We start from the raw sequence: 6,000 nt of genomic DNA on the forward strand, positions 1-6,000 counted from the left end.
TTAAGGCACTGGTGCACTTGAGGACTTCTTTGGTGACCACTTATTTTGGGGACTCTATAGGTGGTGCAATATTCCAACTTTCTGTCCACATGGCAGCATGTGTTAAAAATAACTATCAACGATCCTACAAGTTAGACTATAAACTGCACAATTAAAAGTATACACACATATTTGTTGGAGACTACTCAAAGGACTTCATTTTTTTAATGATGGTTCATTGAGAGGCAAATATTTCTTTTGGAAAGACATTATTTCAAACTGTGCATCCAGTCTCTTGTTCAGTGAGGCTCTGAGGGAAAGAGCGAAGAGCTTTTAGGATGGAGGTTTAGTTTAAAGCAAAAATAAATGTAACATCCCCTGTAGTGAGGTCCGGTCTGATTTACAGTCTTAGCGTTTTCATCAGCAGGGATTTGTTGTGGCTGTCTTGTTCAGCACCATGTTTGTTTTTGTCCTCGTCTTGGCCCACCACGAGCGCCTCCCTCCCCTGCCGGGTTGACAACCTCAGAGGCATGCGAGGAGCCCACCTTCTGTCTGCGGCTGGACCACTTGGCTCCTTCACAAAGGCTATCTGGAATAACAGAGCCAACCAGAGGAAATGACAGCCTGATCACAAGACCTCACTCCCCCTCTAGTGCCTACTGGGGGTGGGGAAAGGTGTGTGTGTGTGTGTGTGTGTGTGTGTGTGTGTGTGTGTGTGTGTGTGTGTGTGTGTGTGTGTGTGTGTGTGTGTCTCTGTATAGAATATATGGCTTTCACTTCTGAAAACACAAGAACCAGTGGGTGTAATTGGACTGATGACTAAGAACTTATTACTCGAAGTGCGTACAATACATTTATAATTCATATTATACAACTGAAATTCAGATTTTAGGGATATTTGAATTGTGTTAGTAAGGTAAATCAATACCTTCTTAGGAGCCAAGATAATAAGCTGGAGCGCTAAGTCATAACTGGCCCAACAGAATACCAAAGTAATACATGTTTTCCTCGTCAGAGCAATATAAGAGCTCACATTGTAATAGCTTGAGAAATTCTTTGATCCCACTGTCATACGTAGTTTGTGATACTCAAGATAATGAGATGTCTCCCTTAGATAAGTGGTCTGATGCTGTATCTTATCAATTATTGCTTCAGCAATCACACAGGACAGCACCAAGATGCTGCTGCCCCACTGTCTCCTCTGCTGTCCTTCCTCTGCCCTTTACCCACCAGTATTCATAGAGAATACACATAGAGCACTGCCCTCTTCCTGTATGTATGCCCCCCTCCTGAATGAGAACTTCCTCCATGCAGCAAAGTAGTGCGGGAGCAGCCTGCATGCCTTTGTGTCTCTAGGACCGGCACGTAGCAGTAGGTGTAGGCTGGCTGAGGCATTGTCATTCCCTGGATGTCATGCGCAAGTCAACCCTTGATCTCCCACTTTGAAGTGCACTGCTGGAGGAGACTGAGAGCAGTCCTTGAGTCCACAGCAGAGGGCGCCCGATACCAGGGAGGCCTGAGCCGCTGTCATCCCCACAGACTGGTGCAATAAAAATCTCACCTCATTATCTGAGACAGTCACATCACAGGCTTGTGTTGGCAGGGGAGGGGTAAGAGAAGAAAGCGTGGGGGTGGGGAACATGCTGGGGTGGGTGACACCAGAGTCTGTCTGTATGTGAGTGTGTCTGTTTTTAAGGACGGGGGGTGTGTTGGTGAGAAAAATCTGGCATAAGTACAATTCACTGTGGCACCATGTTGACACCTTTGCCAACAAGGCGGGGGCCAAACTGCTGCACTCTCCAGCTCACTTCACAGGAACGGGAGACTTGTTATGCATAGGAGCCTAATTTTGAATTAATGGTTTCTGTGATGGGTTAAACTGTGAAAAGTTGTCAGTGTTTGTTAGGAATAGTAAATGCAATTTTGCACCTCATTACTGGTAACAGTCTGTATTACAACAAACACTAAAACTTCTGTTATCTCAGGCCTCTCAGTAAATGTGCTTAAATACAACATATAAAGTGTTAAAAAGTATGTATCCTTTTGTGTTTCAAGTGATGATCCATAAATTATTTTACTTATGTGGGATCAATATTACCCCATGTCCAATGACATTTTCAATAGAGTTGTGCATTTTTTGTTGCTTTCTTTTTAAAAGCAGCAGTGGAGATTTTCCCCGCACCAAACAGTATATGAGTACAAAATAATATATGTAATAAAACAATTTAATTTGGAATTTGTACAAAATTGTCATTATTTTGTGTAATTTATATTTATTTTGTAATAACGTAACAAGGAATGATGCATCACCTATTTAGTCAGGATGTAGATGACCAGGAGGTCCATTGTCTGTGAGGATGCAGAGGAGAACTTCTGGCAGCTGGTGCCCCCTTATCTTCCCATGTACAGCCAATAAATCAATATCAAATCTAAGGAACAGGAAGCCAGATGGCCTTCCCACAAACCACCAGGCCAGGGCGCTCTCAGGGCCTCCTCGGCTACTGTACCACCGGTGCATGCTGCAACCCTTTGAAGACATACACATTCAACAAGCAGCTCAATGAATGACTAAAGGGAACAAATAAGCTGTTACGACTCTGCTCATCTCAGTGTTTGTGTTTCCATCCACATCAAAGGCCTCAGTCTGTTTGATATGCAGCCCCCACACCTTGATCCGAGCCATGTACAGGTAGAGGGGAGGAGCAGTCCATTGAGAAGTGAGAGGGTCATGTGGCCGCTTCTCTCAGCCCTGGCTCGAGGGTAGTTGACCCAGACGAAGGGACTTGTAGTGTCTCTTGTTCCCCAGGGAGCTATTGCCCCTCACACCAATCACTGGACACATTATTTATTGGGTGGCCTATTGATTATATGCTTTTAAGGAATATTCACGGGAATTTGGAGCAAAAAATAGGAAACATCTTGCATTTGAAAATGATAATGAATACAATATTACCAATAAAGACAGAGTTGTGTGGTAACTGACAGCTGTCTCGGAGTAAGGCCGGAGAGGTCAGTTACCTAAATACATCCCGCCAGACTCATTTGGATTTCTGTGTAGACCAGGGGTCAGGTTAAACAGTAGTTTGATTGAATGGCTGTTCACAGGCCAGTGTGAAATGCCAGCTCTATTGCAATGTGGGAGTGCGAAGGAGGGGGTTCTCTGGCCTTTGTGTGGTCCGCGGTCTTAGAGCACGGACCCATTGTTGCAGGCTGACCAGCCAGCCCCTCAGACTCTCCTTTGCTCTCCTTTGCCCTGCTTTGTCTCGAGCAGCGTGACCATTTCCTTCATCCAGGTCAGGGCAGGGTCGTGACTTTGGACACCAGTCTTCCCTGTCTGCCTGCTCGGCCTGCATACTCATAAATGCATCCAACACTGAGACGGATGTACGGCTGTCACATGTCAGTGTGTTGGGGAGGTTTCATCCTTTTTGAACCAAGAGGATGACAGCAAGAAGACCAGATGTTGTCCAGATTCAAATTTACAGAAGCATGACACCAAAATGATATCTTCAACATTTAAAATACAATATCAAACCATCAGTAACATTCTTCATTTTTTCTTTGAAGACACTTAAAATGATCTGCAATGTGCAGCGACGGAGCTGAGATAATCTCTTTACTGCCCTGAAGTGTCCGAGTTACGCAACTGTGAAGTTTTAGAAGAGTGGACAGTTCCCTCCTTCTCTCCCGAGGCTGGACCGGCCTTATCACGGCCTGGCCATCATTGTGATAAGAAGAGGAAAGGCCAAAGGGCCGTAAGGAACAGTGTGCATGGTTCGGGTCAACAGTGTGAGGAGGCTGGATTCAAAGGGGAGGGAAGGTGGACAAGAATATTATCTGATAAGAATCACCAAGGTCTTTTGATCTCGGAGAGGCTGATCCTGGGCTAGAGGGTGTCATGCTGGGCGGACGAGCAGAACTACGCGGCAGGTACAAACAAGCAAGCCCTTGAAGATCATCTGGTTCTAAGCATATTGACACAGGGAAGACTGAAAAGACTCGACCGATGCACACACTCAAACACAAAAACCTGTTGTCTTCAGGATTTCACACTGTAGAAGCACTCTTTACACATTTGGCTTCTTTTTTTCCAACTAGAAATTACAAATAATGCCTTAATTCTGCTCACACAAATACCCTAAATTGTTTTTCTGTCAAAGCCACGATTAGGCATTAAATTCAAAACCAACAACTGACAGTGTGAGCCCTCTGAAGAGAAGCATAAACGTCAGTGTGGTTTGTGTGTTTTTGTCTCAAAAGTCACTGATTAAAGTCGCCATGTGGAGGCCAGACAGGACCTGAGGCTGCAGTGCAAGCTGTGGCCTGAACCAAATGCCTTGCTGTCTCACCCAGGGCAAGACGGAGGAGGGATTTCTTTAGGCCGTTGCGACCAGAGGGGAGGTTAGCAAGCTGCTGCAGCGTTTAAGTGTCCTTGGTTTCTTAGCAACAGTTAAAAACAAAAGAGCTGACACACATGTAATTGTATCTAAAGCCTCACACTCCTTCACGAAACACAGCTCAGCTTAGTGTTTAAATTTAAGGACAAGTTGGATTATATTGCACAATATTTTTTATTTCTCAATAAATCTCATGAAAAAGACCTAAATGGAAGTATCGTCTTTGTATCTAAAACCTGCTCTGTGCAATAAACCTCCATTGTTCTCCAAAAGCTATTAAAAAACCTCAAAGAGCTGCACCGTTACACTGGCTGACATCCTTCTTCACAATGACTTTATTTCGAGTCAATCCCCTGGAACATCTTCCTGCTCCAGTAAATACTCACCACATGTCGCACTATGCAGCCAAAAGTAGTCCCAAAAAATGCACTATTTACTCCTGTTTGAGTGATGTTCACTATAAACCACACTGCCCAGAGGTTTTAGGACATTATTTAGCCCTTTTTAAGAATAAAAGTATCCATTAGTGAACAACTTGGCTCGAGAAAAAAAGTCTGACACACTAAATAACTGTTGGTTTTGGCCTTTTTGTGGGATGTGTTGACAATAACTTTAATATTGGATACATAAATTGGATTATTTTCAGTTGTTTGTTTTTTAGTAAGGGCCAACAGGAGAGGTATCATTATTTTGACAACTTGAACCAAGTTTCGCCTCATAACTTGAAAAACAAAATATGATTTTTTTTTCATCCTTAGTTCACATCAAACCAAGACAACAACAGCAAACTATCAGCAACCTGTTACATCCACACTCCAATTAAAAGAATTAAGATGTAAGGGGCCTTCATTATCAGCTCTCTCTGAAACACATCAAAGGCCGTGGTGGAGTGAGAGTGCAGCTGCCCGGACGGTGTGAGTTTCTCCTTTCTCACTCCAGAAGAACTTGTTTGTGTTGAGGATGTTTACTGATCCCAGGAAAGACAAACAGACTCTTTCTTGTTTGTTGGTAACGCAGCTCAAACAGTGTGTGTATGTGTGTGCGAGAGAGACAGAGCTACAGGATGTATTATATTGTAGTTCAGCGTTTATCTTGTCTCTTGTTTTCACCCCACTTCCAAGTTTTCCATCAAAAGACGACAAAAATCAACACTTTGAATTAAAATTAAACAAAAAAGACAACCAAGACAAAACAAAGGGCAGTGACACAAATCAGATGTCTACAAAGTAATATGAATTTCTAATGTTACGATAAGTGAATGCTTAACTTCAGTCTCATAATCAATTAATTTATTCACTTTGCCATGTAAAATCAATTCACAACAAATTGCCATTAAACACTTACAGTACTGAACATTTCAAGCATCTCAGATATGATATACCTCATCTGAACACACGGTGTCACTCTCTCATCTAAGCTGATAGAAGTTTGAGGACATCCTTATGTCCACATCTAGCAGGAACCATTGAGCTGTCAACAGAATGATGAACATTATGCAAAAGAGTCTCTGTAACAGAAGTGTGTCCCATGATGTAAAACCCACTGAGGTAAATTTGGCATTTAGTATTGTCTTAAATCTTTTTACTGTTCCATTACGAAAAATATATCTTTGGGAAATTATTTG

The sequence above is a fragment of the Clinocottus analis genome, unplaced genomic scaffold (assembly GCF_023055335.1).
Source record: "Clinocottus analis isolate CAN_PGR_092001 unplaced genomic scaffold, fCliAna1.0.p SCAF_10, whole genome shotgun sequence".
NCBI classification, from domain to species: Eukaryota; Metazoa; Chordata; class Actinopteri; order Perciformes; family Cottidae; genus Clinocottus; species Clinocottus analis.